Source organism: Odocoileus virginianus, unplaced genomic scaffold, assembly GCF_023699985.2.
Source record: "Odocoileus virginianus isolate 20LAN1187 ecotype Illinois unplaced genomic scaffold, Ovbor_1.2 Unplaced_Scaffold_4, whole genome shotgun sequence".
Classification (NCBI taxonomy): Eukaryota; Metazoa; Chordata; class Mammalia; order Artiodactyla; family Cervidae; genus Odocoileus; species Odocoileus virginianus.
The window spans coordinates 2,501,399-2,517,143 of NW_027224266.1; the positions used below are offsets into that span (position 1 = coordinate 2,501,399).

The 15,745-nt window shown below is 40.2% G+C and overlaps 1 protein-coding gene across 1 annotated transcript in view; it reads left to right on the top strand.

Moving 5' to 3' along the window:
- The window catches only part of PHEX (phosphate regulating endopeptidase X-linked), a 196,691-nt gene that overhangs the window by 75,696 nt on the left and 105,250 nt on the right, over positions 1-15,745 (top strand). The window lies entirely within an intron of this gene.

Here is a 15,745-nt window from a genome sequence, read left to right on the forward strand (position 1 = left end):
ATCTTGGCAATACTTTGGAGGCCAAACTGAATCTGTCCTTGGGATACCATCTTGTGCCTTGTACACTAACATTTTGTCTCCAGTTTTCAGATCCCAAAGTCATGACCTTGTCTGTCAGAGAGCTTCTTTAATTTTTTCATGTTATTTAGAAGAAGATCATGCATAATTTAAAAAAAAAACAGCATATTAGCTATACATTTAACAAATTGCTTTTGTGGAAAGTTATATGCAGAGTATGAAAGTGGAACTCCCCCAGAGAATCCATGATGTATTGTCACTGTCAATAGAGATGATGCTCCTATCTTACCGTGACAAACCCTGATCCTCAGGCTCATGACCTGAGTGACAGGAGAGAAGATTTAGAGGTATGTGTTTTTATGGGAGGGTGGTCTAAAGTTGTTTGTTGTCTTCCATTTTTTTTAAATTATTAATGATAATTTATTTCTATTATGTATGTGTAAATGCCCCAGATAGATATCCAAGTCCATGGCAGGCACACAAAGATCCCAGAGATGGCTATAAATGTTTTTAAAAATCTGTTGATGATAAGAAAGTAGCTAACTTTTACTGAGATGTAGTTGGATATCTGGTATGCGTTCTAAGAGCTTTTGGTGTGTTAACTCATTTAGACCTCACAATAGTCCTATAATTGCTTTTACTGTCCTCATTTTCCAAATTAGGACACTGAAGCTCTGAGTTAAGTGAATTCCCCAAGGTCATATAGCCTGAAAATGGTTAGGTGGAATTCAAGTTCAAACAATCTAGTTTGAAGTGGGTGTTCTATTCCCTTGCTTCTCTCTGAAAAACACTTGAATCTTCACCATTTTAATGACTGGAATGAGGAGACCTGTCATAATGAAGAGACTTCTTAGTGGCTTGTCCTATAATTCATTCACTCTTTGTTGTTGTTCAGTCATTCAGTCATGTCTGACTCTTTGTGACCCCATGAACTGTAGCACGCCAGGCTTCCCTGTCCATCACCAACTCCCAGAGACTTGCTCAAACTCATGTCCATTGAGTCAGTAATGCCATCCAACCATCTCATCCTCTGTCATCCCCTTCTCCTCCTGCCTTCAATCTTTCCTAGCATCAGGGTCTTTTCTAAATGAGTCAGCTCTTCGCATCAGGTGGCCAAAGTATTAGAGCTTCAGCTTCAGCATTAGTCCTTCCAGTGAATATTCAGGTTGATTTCCTTTAGGACTGACTCTTATCAGGAAATTATTTATTCATATATTAAGATCTTATACAAATAAAAGATATAATTCCTATTTCTTAGCATTTTAGAAGTGGGAATCAGGTGAAGTAAATTTTGCTTCTAGTATTTCAGTATTTTAAAGACAAAGTGTGAAAGCACTATCAATTCAAATCTAACCAGTTGACATTGCATTTTTTCACATTCATATAATTTTCAGAAGAAAGAGGGACACAGTAAGAAACAAGCTGATTATCAGAGATTTCATCTAGGAGCAACATTTGAGGTATATCTTTGGCTCAGTGCACATACTGAGCTCAATTTCTGGGATTTTCTACATATATCATTCTGAGGAGTGATCCCTGATGTTTGGAATGATGACCTAAGGCTCTGTAAGATTTCTCATCAAAACAATCTTTAAAATGTTTACCTTTTTGGTTACAAAGGCAGAAATGTAAATATATACCTCAAAGAACAATTTTCTATCATGTTGCTGCAAAGGGAAAAAATAGATCTTTCTACTTTGTGCTTTAAATTGTAGTTTCTAAAGGATTCAAGGAAATTGGAGTTTTCATTTGAACATTTTGGCTGAACTAAGTTATTAAACTGCCTAATTTTATTTCATGATAGACACTGTGTCCCCAAATTACTTTATTCATGTAACTCAGCTCTGCCAATAGGCATTTTATTGCTGTTCTCTCAAATTTTCTGTTTTTTGTTATAAGGTAAACCCCATTAAAGAAAATTATTCTGATACTTGTTAAAATTTTATAGAGGATTTTATTCAGGACTATTTCAAAGGGTGTCAAGATTTTCAAAGTAAGAGAGAGAAAGATCAGGCTCAACTCTGAATATAGCTGAGACAGCTGGGAATTTATGGCCAAAGAGCAGGTTGAAGGAATCAGTGAATGGAAAATTACTAAGAGGAAACATTCAAAGGTCAAGGGACATTTTTTCTTCTTCTTTTTTTCGGTTGTGCCGTGTATCATGTGGGATCTTAGTTCCTCAACCAGGGATTGAACCCATGTTCCCTGCAGTGGAAGTATGGCGTTCTAACCATTGGACTGCCAGGGAAGTCCTGGTCAGGGGACTTTTGCTGAAGGCAGGCTCGGTGCTCAGATATCAAGAGTGGAGGGGATTCTCTCTCAACTGGCTCATCAGGATTCTTGGTAAAACTGGGCTGTGCAGGCCAGGCAAGGACAGGATAGAACCATCCTTAAGACCTAGTCAAGAAGAGGGTGTAGAGGAACCTGGCTAAAATTTGGTCAAGGAGAGAGAGTTTGTCAACAGTGAAATAAAAGATAAAGTGACTGGTCTCTTCTTGTATATTGACAGTCTGTATACAGAAGGCTAATTTAGTTAAAGAACAAATCTTTTATTATACTTTCGATTGAGACTTTATTAGGTGCATAATTAAAACTTTACTTACTGTGTCAAACAATTCACTGATTCCTCCTGTATTCTAGTAGCTTATTCCTTTTTCTCTTTAAGGTAAGGACATCATTCATGTCCCCAAGTAATGCCACAGATGACCTACAGTATCTTCCAATTTTCTGAGCGCTCTGCATGAGCAATTCTGGTAGTAATTCTTCTCCCAAGAACAGGCTTCTCCTCCCTCCCCATACTGCTGCAGCTGGTCCTGAAGACTTAAGTACCCACATGGGTCCAATCGCAGTGGTAGAGTTTGAACTTGCAACCGCCATACACTAGGAATTCACCTCATTAGTTAGCCAATATAATTGAATTGATGAACTGCCATTAATATTCAGTTCTCTAATTTCCCTGCTCACTGTTTTTCTCAGTGGTTGAGTAAATGAGATGTAACTCTAACGTTAGTGGCGGAAGTCACATGAAAGTCAATGTCATGCACTATAGCAATGCCCTTATACCGAGGGATTCTTCATTCCTTACAGGTATAAGGAATGCTCCTCAAAAGAGTTGATCTCAGTATAGGCACTGTACTGATAGAGATCAACCTCCCTTCAACACAGCTCATGCAAAGAGAGGATATTCTATCTGGCTATCAAGTGTCCCTGTTTCTTTTTGCCTAGTCAATGGTATCAGCTATAATATCGGCCAGTTTCTCTGGGTCTTTGCAGAATTAAGTTTTGCAGTTTCTCTGGGTCTGTCTGAATTAAGGCAAACCAAAGTGATTTGAGTTTTAAAGGACTTCTAAATATAGTTACAAAACATTGACCTTATAAAGAAGTTACATCTGGTTTTCTGAAAATTGGCATATATATAACTCTCATAGCCCAGTTCTACTCTTATCATTTTGGGCAAATTAACCTCTTCGTTTCTCTGTTTTCCTGTTTATGAATGGTACCCAAGTTTTGCTGCTATAGCAATGCTCTGTAACACTCAACCGCCAAACGTCAGTGGCCTAATGTTGATGCATCTGGAGTTAGCTGGTGATCCCGCAGGCAGCTCTGCTTATTTTGGCTTGGTTTGTCAAATGTCTGGGGGCCAGCTGGTCGAGGCTGGCTTCGGCAGAGGTGATCAGGATGACTTGGTTCTACTCCAAGTATTTTCCTTCTGTCACCCAGCCAGCCTGGGCATGCTGTCCTAGTGATGGCAGAGGTGCAAGTGAGAAAGCAGAGACCATGAGGCTTCCTGAGGCCCAGGCTCAGGACTGGCATAATGTCCTGTCTGCATTCTGTTCACCTAAGCCAGCCACGAGGCCAGTCCGGTTTGGCAGAATGGGGTGATGCAATGCATTTTTCATGAAAGGTCCCATACAAAGGGCATGGATAGAAGCCTGGAGGTATAGAGTTAAAAGCCATCGTTGCAGTGAATCAGACATAGGGATACAAACAGTACCTACCTCGCTGGTTTGTGATGAGGATTGAGTGAGATAACCCACATAGAAGGCTTAGCATGATGCCTAGTGCATAGCGAGTGCCCAGTGAATGTCAGCTACTGTTATTACTGTGTGTCATGCCTGGGGGTAATCACGAAGAGCAAATGCATGCCATCAAAGAACTATGGCAACCCTCCTGCACTGACAGCTCTTCTTCCTGATTTCTCTTCAACAGAGTGAGTGTGAGTGAGGTACTTGGGGCTTTTGCTCTTCCTAGTTCTCCATACATGCCCGGCATAGTAGCTTTCAGTTGGGTTAAAGATCCTTTTAAGGCCTGTGCCCTGGCCACATTCCAGAGCCTGCCCTACCATTTAATGCTAAATCTGGCTCCTAGGAGAGTCTCATGCAACTACTCAAGGAGCCAAATGTAATTTCTATAGCAGATCCAGGTTTCACAACTCTCTGCGGGCTAAATGTTATTACAACAAATGTCATCAGACCCCAATCATGACAACTCTTTTTAAGCAAGCTTGGTAAAATGACATCCAGCAAAACAAGTAATTTAGAAAGCTCATTGGGAATTCTTTGGAAATAAGTGTGGACACTGCTCTTGCCCTTGTCCTCGAGTGTGCTACCACGGTAATGACAAATTTGGCCCACCTTGCTTGTTTGTTGATTCTGTCTCTGGATAACATTGGACACTATTGTCTTTGCCACTTATGATTGGCCAGAGTCTCATCAAGCAGATCTGATCAGACCTGTGGGCTGTACTAGAAATTCATTCACTCAAAGAAAGCATTAGGCCCTCCAACAGAGCTGGGTTTTGGAAGTGACCTGGCAGAATTCCTTGCTGGAGGAAGTTTACCCACAGCCAAAGGCTAGACCATTGTGAGACTGGTGACTTCTAAATATTATTCTGGTTTCTGATCTGTTCTCTCAAAGAGTAGTAAAGTGGAAAACAGGAAAAGATGAGTTAGAAAATTAGAACACAAGTCTATTTATAGTCAGTAAATATGATCCTAGCCTTATGCTTTTTGATGAGAACATGCTAAACTGTTGCACCACCAGACTAACATGCTTTGTAGTATATCTGGGGCCTAAATAACTTGGCATTTTTTTCTTTCACTACCATTTTGAATAGCTCTACCAAGTTTGTTAATGCTGACAAACTGATATGATTTGTTTTATTAGCTTGCTTGGCTGCCAGAAACAGCGTCTTCTAACTATCTAGCCTTAGTTTTTCTTGCTTTACTGCTTCTCACTTAATATAGGTCTCTTCTTTACTTCTTATTTCAATGCCATTATTGTACTTTTTTATCAGGAGCCAATTCAAAATTGTTTTCATAAATATAGTATAAATAATGAGTCAGTGGATAGTTAACATTTATTAGTGCATTGATTTATTTAATGTCTGTGTTTCTTTCTAGTGAAGTGACGGTTGTCATAAAGAAACGTTTTAGGAACTTCCCTTACATTACAGCTTATTTTTTCTGTGTTAACCACATGAATTATTGACAATAATTTTTGTTCTTCTCATTCACTAGTCAAATGGTTACAACTTAAGGAACCATGTCCTGCTCTAGACCAATGGGGAAACTGGAGACTTTTTGATCTTATGTTTTATTAAGATATTACTTATAATTTCTGAATATATGAAAAATGAAAATCTCAACATTATGCTTTTGTTTTAAGAATTTCATTGGAACTGCATTATTTTAGGATTAATGAATACAGTCAACCTTGAAGATTCTTTTCTTCTTTAAGAACTCTATCAGCCTATAGCTGTTTGTATCAGATATATAATATATATGTATGTAAACATATATATATATATAACCATTCTTAGCCATCTGTTCTATACCACATTGGCATCATCAACCTCAGAATGGACTGGACTAACTGAGTCATTTGAGTCCTACTAGAGTTTATATTTCAAATAACTGCTGGAATAACTGTTACACATTAACATGTATAAAAGATATTTGATTAAATTTAACTTCTTTGCTAGATACCCACTGGAGGTTTTATTTTTATTTATTTATTTTTTTTCCATTTATTTTTATTAGTTGGAGGCTAATTACATCAGGTTTTAAAACGTAAATCAACTTCTATTTATTGAACATCTGCTTTATGTATCTAATGAGATGTGAAATTATATCGTGAGAAATCATATCATGTAACATATGAAATCATAAAACTAAGAAGTTTAAATTTGCAGAACACTGTAGGGGAAGAAAAGAATTTTTTCCCTTTATCCTCCTAGGTTCTTGGCCAAGACCCCTCTGTAATAAAAAGACAGATTAACAAGAGAAAAACAAGTTTAACAACATGTATCCCTTCTGTTTGGAGCTTCCCTGGTAGCTCAGCAGTAAAGGATCCACCTGTAATGCAGGAAATGCAGGTTCGACCCCTGGGTTGGGAAAACACCCTGGAGGAGGGCATGGTAACCCACTATAGTATTCTTGTCTGGGAGCTCCCATGGACAGAGCAGCCTGGTGGGCTACAGTCCGTGGGGTCGCAGAGAGTCAGACACGACTTAGTGACAGACTTGAGACCTTTTAGACTTGGATACCTCCCATATGTATGAGCAAGATGCAGGAAAACCAAGTAGCTCCCTGGGCTGTATGCTCCGTTGCTTCATTCGTGTCCACCTCTGTGCGGCCTTATGGACTGTAGCCTGCCAGGCTCTTCTGTCTGTGGGATTCTCCAGGCAAGAATACTTGAGTGGGTTGCCATGCCCTGCCCAGGGGGGTCTTCCCCAGACAGGAATCCAACCCACATCTCCTGCACCTCCTGCCTACAATGGCCCAATTCATCACCTTAAATACCATTTCCAGTTAAGTCAAAAGATGTTTTGTAGGGGAGGGAAGCCAGTTATCGGAGATTACCAGGCAGAGCAGGGTAAAAAAGGGTAAGGTTGTTATACAGGTTTTTGCTTCTCCATTGGTAAGACTTTCTAGAGATTTCAACATGACATCTTCCTGGTACAGAGAGAGAGACACCCTTTCAAATGCAGATTTCTCTTATAAATGTAAATATCCCTTACAAAAGGGTAACTTCTCTGTTTTTTCTCATCTGCTATTTCTTAAAAATAATTAGCATAAAATGTAAAATAATCCTCATGCCAAAGAGGTAAGTTTTGGGGTGGGAAATTCTGCTCCTCTTCCACACTTTTTCATTGGCTTACATATCCATGGTCTCAATTGATCTAAATCATAATTCTTGTTTTCAAAGCTTATGGATTTGTTGAGGAAATCAAATAAATATAGGCTGTTAAACCCACAACGACATTGTTCTGATTATAAACCTACTAGGATCTCAGAGAAGGATCTGAAAGTGTGGGTTTAAATGTTTGGGATTCATTGGTGTGAGGTGGGATCTGTGTTGGCTGTGTAGGATGTCTTTGTCACCAGAGACAAAGTCTTGAAGGAAACTACGACTGACAGTGGGCTGACTGACGTCTTCTGTTACTGAGGTGAACTCAATGTGCAATCAAGTCAATCTCCAGACACTGAGTTGTGGTGAAGGGAAGTATAGCATTATTTGCAAAGCCAAGCAAGGGGAATGGGCAGCTAATAGTCAGAAGACCTGAACTCCTTGATGGCTTTCGGGCAAAGGTTTTTAAATGCAACATTAGGGGTGAGGATTGCAAGGCACAAGGTCAGCTTGCAGACATTCTTCTAATTGGCTGTTGGTGAGGTGGCAAGGTGATGTTTTGAGAGTCTTAAACATCAGTCTTCTGGTTCCTGCCAGTCTGGGGGTTACATGCTTGTGTTTGGCACTTGCCATCTGGTGGGTCCTGTTTCTGTAAACCAGCTCAAAGATATGCACCAGATTGTTATCTATATTCCTTCAGGAGGAACTAGGAGTCTGATTCGGTTTTATGGCTAAACTGTTGTATAAGTGATCATTACTTTTTGCTTGATTGCTTTGCCTTTGTTTCTGCATTCTCTCACTTCTCTTATTATTTAACTGATCAAATCTGCTACTCAGGAAAGGCTGGCAAGACTGAAGTATTTTTTCCAAATAAGAAGTAGGGGACACAGAGGGATCTGTCACCAGGAAGGCCCTGCAGGGTCTTGCTTGATTTCACCTCTTCTCAAAGCAGTGTTAGCATATAGTTGCAGCATGTGGGATCTTTTGTTGTTGTCAATGGACTCTCTCCTTGTGGCTCAGTAGTTGTGGCACATGGGCTCCAGATCACAGGGGCTCAGTAGTTGTAGCACGTGAGTTTAGTTGCTCTGTGGCATGTGGGATCTTAGTTCCATGTGGGATCTTAGTTCCCTGACCAGAGATTGAACCCATGTCCCCTGCATTACAAGGCAGATTCTCAGCCACTGGACCACCAGGGAAGTCCCTGAGACAATTTTAATGCACTAAGATAGGAGAATCTCATTTTCAAAAACCTTTGCTGGCAGGGTAACAGGTGTATGTATATGCATATGGGACACCCCAGTGTCTGGTGTCTGACGTAGAACACTATGGGAAAAATCTTGGAGTGTACAGAATGAAAAGGGTATCCCACTTTTAAATAACGTTGTTTGAGAGAAAGAGCTAAAAACTGCTTGGTATACTGACCAAATAAACTGTATTTTCTCAGTGTGGGTCCATAAAATCTGAAATAAATAGATGCTTAACAAAATGCTGCTTTCCCGGGAGGGCTCTTATGCTGAATGTAGCCAATTTTAACATGGTAACATTTAATTTTTATATGTTATATTTTGATTTTTAACTCTAAATATTTTCTATGGATAAGTTCACCTTATGACTTCTACTTTAAGTGATTCCTATTAATGTTATATGCTGGCTGGTTGGGGCATTAGGTCAAGGTTTGGTGAAGAAATACTATTCCTGTCTTTTTTTTTTCTTATTTAAAAATTACATCAGGCTTTTGCTGCCTCAGGGAACATGACTTGACTGAAGGCAATGTTATTATGTGATGCTGTAGAGTAGTCTAAAGTTAAAAATCAGAAGTGTTCAGTGATTTATCTTCCTAGTTCCAGCATACTAAAATCATTATTTTTCTTATTTGCATTGATGTGCCAACCAATGACATTAATAACCTTCAAAGATTTCCCTTGTTCTTAAAGTCTGCTGGGGCAGTTCAGCACCACTTCTTAGAAAACATTGTACAATACATCTGTAGAGTGTGCAAAAGGAAAGAATTGCAAACCTATGATGAGACGTCTCAAGACTAGGACAGAGAACAACTGAGGCTTACAGGGAAAGACAAGAGGAAATTGATTACAGTTTCTCTCGGTATCCACGGGGATTAGTTCCAGGACTCCTGGCAGATACCAAAATCTGTGATGCTCAAGTCCCTTATATAAAATGGTGTAGTATTTGCATATAACCTATGTATATCCTCCCAGATACTTTAAATCATCTCTAGGTTACTTATAATACCTAGTACAATATAAATGCTATATAAATAGTTGTTGGCAGGCCGCAGATTCAAGTTTTGCTTCTTGGAACTTTGTGGAATTTTTTTTTTTCCCAAATATTTTCAATCTGAGCTTGGTTGAATCCATGGATGCATAACTTGCAGATATAGAGGACCAACTGTACTTGGGCTTTTACATCTATAAGAAGACCACAGAAAGATTGAGTCATCAAAGCATGGCTTTAGGGAAGACAGGTGGTAAGGGGAGTGGAGGGGTACGAGAAGGAAAGGAAGAGGAAGAAGGAAGATGTGTAGGTGTCAACTATTTGCCTTCTTCATCCCAGCAATACCTGATATCTTTTTACCACTTTATTTCCATTTGGGATGCCAATCAGCAAGGTACAGAGCTTTGAAAACCTATGCAAAATTCTTAAAACGTTAATGAATATGAAACCCATGGTTTCACCCAGGAATGGCCAGGGAGGGTCCTAAGAAACCAAGGTGGTTAAAGAGAAGTATTTGGAAGCACTCAGCATATTTTAATAATTTGTACATGTTTCATAAAAATGCTCCAAGAAGAAGACAGGCAAAATGACTTTAAGATTCACCAAGGAAATCCCCAATGGAAATCCCCTAATTCAATTACATACATATATATATTACATATATATATATATATATATATATATATATATATATATACATCTATATACAGAGAAGGCAATGGCACCCCACTCCAGCACTCTTGCCTGGAAAATCCCATGGACGGAGGAGCCTGGTAGGCTGCAGTCCATGGGGTCGCAAAGAGTCAGACATGACTGAGCGACTTCACTTTCACTTTTCACTTTTATGCATTGGAGAAGGAAATGACAACCCACTCCACTGTTCTTGCCTGGAGAATCCCAGGGATGGGGTCGCACAGAGTTGGACACGACTGAAGTGACTTAGCAGTAGCATGACAAGATGTCTTGACTTGGATCATGCTTGTTTTGTTTTATTTGATTAACTAATTTTCAACTGTAATGGAAGCAGATTAGCTTTTGTACTCCTTACTCCAAATAAGGATATACTCAGCTTTTAATTCTTTAGGAGCTTTCTACTATGGCTGCATGTTGGATAGCGTATTGAGAGGAAATCTTTCATTGCCCTCTTGTCCTTATCTGTGAATATCCCTCTTCCTACCAGTATGTTCATGCTGCCAGGATGCATATAGCCCTGTGTGGAAAAAAAAAAAAAAACAAACTTTTTAGAGAACTTCCCTTTTCGCAGAAGATCTTGTTCCTATTTCATGGAGTAAAGACATGCCATTCTGCTAGGACTCTTGACCTTCCATCATCTCATCTATACATTCTTCTGCATTCCTGTCTATCATTTTATCCTTCTTGCCTCTCATAATCCTGTCTCATGTCTAAGGTGAATCCTTCCATATATTCTCCAGATCCCATCCCTTTTTGCCTTCTCAGGGACCATACATGTCGCTTTTTCTCTCCCATATTTTCAACCTTTTACTCTTCACTGAATCCTTTCCACTGTGTGTGTATGTGTGTATTTTGCGTTTTTAAAAGGACTTAGTTTTTTAGAGCAGTTTTAAGTTTATAACTTGGGGAGGAAATTTTTTCCCCCTCTATCCTTCTAGGTTCTTGGCTGAGACCTCCCTATCATAAAAACACAGACTAATAGGAGGAAAATAGAAGTTTGACAACCTGTATATCTCCTGCATACATGAAAGAGAGCCAGGGAAACTGAGTAACTCTCCAAAATGGCCCAAACCATCACCTTAAATACTATTTCCAGCTGAAGACTAAAGAAGATGTTTGGGAGTGGGGTAGGGGGTGGGGGACAGTTAAGGACATTTATTGGGAAAAGCACAGTAAACAAAGGTATGGTTGTTATGCAGGCTTAATAACTTCATGTCTTCTCCATTGATATGAGTTTCTAGAGATTTAGTCGATTTGCTCTTCCTGATTAAGGGCGTGTGTGTGGTGTGTGTTAGTTTCTCAGTCGTGTCTGACTCTTTGCGACCCCATGGACTGAAGCCCACCAGGCTCCTCTGTCCATGAGATTTTCCAGGCAAAGATACTGGAGTGGGTTGCCATTTCCTTCTCCAGGGGATCTTCCCTGATCCAGGGATCGAACCCGAGTCTCCTGCATTGCAGGCAGATTCTTTACCAACCGAGCTACAAGGGAAGCCCTAAGGGAGACACCCTTACAAATGCCAGTTGCCCTTATAAATGCAAATGTTTCTTCCTAGAGGGTAACCTCTTATTTTTTGCAGCTTATTTTGTGTGTGGTTTCTTAAAAGTAATCAATTCAAGATAATCCTTAAGCCAGAGAGACATATTTTGGGATGGCATACTCTCCATCAACAATGAAATTGAGAGGAAGGTGTAGAGATTTTGCTGAACGGTGATTTCCTTGGTTCTTGCCCTTCTCAAGGGAGAACTTTCAGTCAAGAGGCATTGAGTAGTTTTAAGTAGTAAGAGTGTTATTAGGCAGACACTTATCCATAAGCACTGAAGCAAAACCCGTGGGGAGCAGGGGCAAAAACTGCAACGTTAATTTGTTATGAATATGACATAATGAGCCCTGGGTTACTGTGAGTCACCTTTTAGGTCTTGGCGCATCTGCACCAACCTCTGCTGGCGATTTTGTCTTGCTTGGTGCTGATATGGCTGGAAACCTAGTGATGGTCCTTGGTCTCAAAAGGGAGGCTCTCTGAACGTGCTCTGACCACCAGTGTTCAGGTGGTGGAGGGAAAGACGAACCATCCAGGATGGGGTGGGACCTGCTCATGTCTGACCAGCTACCAAACACTCCTGCCTCCCTTCACATGCAGTTTCTGCCATTAACATCACTCAGTTTTTCCTAAACCAAAGGTGAACTTACACTGACACATCACCCAAGGTATATAGTTTACCTTAAAGTTCACTCTTGGTGTTAAACATTCTGTGGGTTTGAACAAATGTATTTTGACATGAGCCTATCATTCTAATACCATATGGTTTTTTTCACTGCCCTAAAAATTCTCTGTTCTCTGCCTCTCTATCTCTCCCTACACCTACCCTACAACCACTGATCTTTTTTTTTTTTTTTTGCCTTTTCTGGAATGTGATATCATTGAAATCATACAGTATGTAGCCTTTTCAGATTGGTTTCTTTCACTTAGTAATATGCATTTAAGGTTCACTTAGTAATATGTACTTAGGGTTCCTCCATGCCTTCTCATGGATTGATAGCTCATTTCTTCTTAGCAATGAAAAATGTTCCATATTCTAGATGTAGCACAGTTTGTTTATCCAGTCACCTACTGAAGGACACCATGTTGTTGTTGTTTAGTTGCTAAGTCATGTCTGACTCTTTGCAACCCCATGAACTGCAGCACACCAGGCTTCCCTGTCTTTCACTATCTCCTGGAGTTTGCTTAAACTCATGTCCACTGAGTCAGTGATGCTATCTAACCATCTCATCCTCTGCCGCCCACTTCTCCTTCTTGCCCTCAATCTTTCCCAGCATCCAGGTCTTTTCCAATGAGTTGGCTCTTCGCATCAGGTGGCCAAAGTATTGGAGCTTCAGCATCAGTCCTTCCAATGAATATTCAGGGTTGATTTCCTTAGGGATTGACTGGTTTAATCTTGCTGTCCAAGGGACTCTCAAAAGTCTTCTCCAGCACCACAGTTCAAAAGCATCAGTTCTTCAGTGCTCAGCCTTCTTTATGGTCCAACTCTCACATCTGTACATGACTACTGGAAAAACCATAGCTTTGACTATACAGACCTTTGTTGGCAAAGTGATGTCTCTGCTTTTTAACACACTGTCTAGGTTTGTCATAGCTTTTCTTCCAAGGAGCAAGTGTCTTTTAATTTCATGGCTGCAGTCACCATCCACAGTGATTTTAGAGCCCAAGAAAATAAAGTCTGTCACTGTTTCCTTTTTCCCCATTTATTTGCCATGAAGTGATAGGACTGGATGCCATGATCTTAGTTTTTGAATGCTGAGTTTTAAGCCAGCTTTTTCACTCTCCTCTTTCACTTTCATCAGGAGGCTCTTTCATTCCTCTTTGCTTTCTGCCATAAGGTGTCATCTGCATATCTGAGGTTGTTGATATTTCTCCCAGCAATCTTGATTCCAGCTTGTGCTTCATCCAGCCCAGCATTTCGCATGATGTACTCTACATATAAGTTAAATAAGCAGGGTGACAATATACAGCCTTGACGTACTCCTTTCCCAATTTGGAACCAGTCCATTGTTCCATGTCTGGTTCTAACTGTTGCTTCTTGACCTGCATACAGGTTTCTCAGGAGATAGGTAAGGTGGTCTGGTATTCCCATCTCTCTAAGAATTTTCCACAGTGTTGTGATCCACACAGTCAAAGGCTTTAGTGTAGTCAATGAAACAGAAGTAGATGTTTTTCTGGAATTCCCTTGCTTTTTCTATGATCCAACGAATGTTGGCAATTTGATCTCTGGTTTCTCTGCCTTTTCTAAACCCAGCTTGTACATCTGGAAGTTCTCGGTTCACATACTGTTGAAGCCTAGCTTGAAGGATTTTGAGCATTACCTTGCTAGCATGTGAAATGAGTGCAGTTGTGTGGTAGTTTGAACATTCTTTGGCATTGCCTTTCTTTGGGATTGGAATGAAAACTGACCTTTTCCAGTCCTGTGGCCACTGCTGAGTTTTCCAAATTTGCTGGCATATATTGAGTGCAGCACTTTCACAGCATCATCTTTTAGGGTTTGAAATAACTCAGTTGGAATTCCATCACCTCCACTAGCTTTGTTCATAGCAATGCTTCCTAAGGCCCATTTGACTTCACATTCCAGGATGTCTGGCTCTAGGTGAGTGATCACACCATCGTGGTTATCTGGGTCATTAAGATCTTTTTTGTACAGTTCTTCTGTGTATTCTTGCCACCTCTTCTTAATATCTTCTGCTTCTGTTAGGTCCATACCATTTCTGTCCTTTATTGAGCCCATCTTTGCATGAAATTTTCCCTTGGTATCTCTAATTTTCTTGAAGAGATCTCTAGTCTTTCCCATTCTGTTGTTTTCCTCCATTTCTTTGCATTGTTCACTTAAGAAGGCTTTCTTATCTCTCCTTGCTATTCTTTGGAACTCTGCATTCAGATGGGTATATCTTTCCTTTTCTCCTTTGCCTTTCACTTCTTTTTCTCAGCTATTTGTAAGGCCTCCTCAGACAACCATTTTGCCTTTTTGCATTTCTTTTTCTTGGAGATGATTTTGATCACCACCAGGTCCCTTCTTCTGTCTTCTGTTCCTCCAAAAATAACCAGCTTAAAACAATTGATATGGGAAAGAGACATATTTTAGGGGGCAAATTTTGCTCCCCTGCAGTGATGTCATAAAGACTCAGGGGTGCTTGTGACTGCAGAGGCAAAAGATCTAGTTCCTGAAGATTTCCTTGTTTCAGCATCCTCCTTCTGTGCGTTTTTGGTTTGAAATGGTCCCTGCTGCATGTCTCTTGGTTTTCTTCTACCTTTCTGACGTTTTCCTCTGATTTGTGAGGAACATTTCCTCTGATTTATGAGTTCCTGGCCTCAGTACTGTCTTTACCTCTAAGGTCAGGTCCTGGCTCTGACCCTTCCTAGCTGGAAGAGCTGGGTGGAAGAGATCACGGGCTCTTTTGACTGCTAACTTCCTCATCTGTAGCATAAGTGGCTTCTTCTCCACCAGTGAGTCTTCATCCTGGTTACACATTAGAATCACCTGGGGAGGGGGGACGGGTGTTAAACCTCCCAGTGCTCAGGCCTCACCCTGCAACAATGACAGCAGCATTGTTTAAATTCCTCCTAGTCCACCTTCCCTCCCCAAGATTCCAGTGTACAGACAACAGTGAGAACCAGTGATTTAATGATTTTAAAGGACCTTTGCTCTTCTGTCATTTCATGTCTTCATTGTGCCCCAGTCTCAAGTTGAGATTTCTTTTCTTTTAATGTTTTTACTAAGTTGGGAAGAAATAGCTGTGAAGTACCCCCCTCCATCTGCTGTTTGTTCTTATTTACATATGGTGGAACCCAGCCCATTGATTTCCAGCTCTCGTTCCCTTACAACTGTTATTGAACTGAAAACATAGCTGAAAACTTATTAAACAGAAAAAAATTATTTTGAGCTCTGTGCTGACAATTCATTATAGAACCAAGGAAACATCTAAACTTCTTTCTAGAATTAATGCTAAAAATGGATTTACAACTCCATAGTCTCAAATGAAAATTTTCATTCTGGTGCCGAACCTAGTATTTTATTCTTTCTTGAGTATCCTTTTAGGAAAACAGAAGCATCTTTGCAGGAAAGTGGAATTTCGATTGATTTGTACCCATAGACAGGCAGGGCCTCTCCAGATTGCTCCATGTGGG